This window comes from Arachis ipaensis, chromosome B01 (assembly GCF_000816755.2).
Source record: "Arachis ipaensis cultivar K30076 chromosome B01, Araip1.1, whole genome shotgun sequence".
In the NCBI taxonomy this organism is placed as follows: Eukaryota; Viridiplantae; Streptophyta; class Magnoliopsida; order Fabales; family Fabaceae; genus Arachis; species Arachis ipaensis.
The window spans coordinates 133,697,488-133,698,816 of record NC_029785.2 but is presented as its reverse complement, the minus strand read 5'-3'; the positions used below and the strand labels follow the sequence as shown (position 1 = coordinate 133,698,816).

Here is a 1,329-nt window from a genome sequence, read left to right as displayed (position 1 = left end):
AAGGGAAACTTCCCAAGTTTAAAAGAAGAATGTGCTTTTAAGTGTTTCACACTTAAGATTGTCAATGAGTTGTGTTGTTTTTGAAGGCAAGAGCAACTGTATTTAAGCATATTCTTCTCACCACACCCTTTTGCTTGTAGTACCCCTTCTCTGCCAAGGCCTTGTTCATAACCTTAACAATGATTTCCTCGTGCAACCAATAGTCCTTCCTGTTGATTTTCTCCTTTTTCTTCTCCTCTTCCCTTATCAATTCTTCCAAGGTTGACTTTTCTCCACCGCCACTCTCTTTTCTCTTCAAACTATTTTTCGGATTCCTTTCCTTGTATTTATCTTCCTCATCCTCATCAAACACAGCCTTCTTCGATGAATTATCAGAATCATTAACAATGGAGTAATTCACAGTAAAAACAGTAAGATTCACAGATTAATTAACACTTATTCAATCCATAACAAGTTCACAAATTAACTAACAACAATTATTCAATAATTGTTATAAAAAAATACCTAGAAGATAGAAGCCCTAGAACAGAGCAGAGCATATCTTGAGCAAGAGGGGGACAAGGGCACGACCGAAGGGATGACAGGTGGAACAGAGATAGCGTCGGCGACGATGGAACAGAGCTGCGCGACAAAAAAAGGAGGCGAGCCCGGCGACGATGGAACCGAGCTGCGCGACGGTGCTAAGCTGAAACAGTAGCTGCACGATGGTGGAACAAAGCTGCACGATAACGACGGTGGCTTCAAAGCTCCTTTCGGCGACGGCGGCGGGAGATGGACGGAGGTGAGGGAGTGAGATCGATGACGGAGAGAGGAAGGAGGAGCTCGAAGGCGATGGGAGGGATGGGTTCGCGTTTAGCCGTTGTGTGGAGCTAAGGTTACTGGGTTGGGTAATTGGCTAGGGCATCCCAGCAAAACGATGGCGTCTTGCGTGCGACGCAGAGACAGATGAGAGAGATCGAGGAGCAGAGAGAGACAGAGAGAGAGGATAGGAAGAGGAGAGAAGAAGATGAAGAAGACTAAAACCTTCATAAGCGTGAACGATAAGGTTTCTGAACCCAGATGAAGAACAATTTTGGTTTTTTATTTTTTTAATATGTTTAACACAGATGAAGAACAATTTTGATTTTTTGTTTTTTTAATGTGGTTTTGTTTTGTTGTTTCAATTATTTGAAACTATAAAATTAGAATTAATTGAATTCTAAATTTTGATTAATTTAAAAGGGTATTTTGTCTAATCAAATAAAGGAAGGATGTTTAAGTCTTTTTATAAAATTAAATAAATAAATATTTTTTATTTTTATTTAATTAAAATGGTGTTTTAGTAAAAGT

General features: G+C 39.4%; 1 long non-coding RNA gene across 1 annotated transcript; it reads left to right on the top strand.

Moving 5' to 3' along the window:
* LOC110263874 lies at positions 445-1,007 on the top strand. The gene is made up of 2 exons (XR_002349608.1): positions 445-600; positions 647-1,007. It is a non-coding gene; the product is annotated as an uncharacterized LOC110263874 (long non-coding RNA).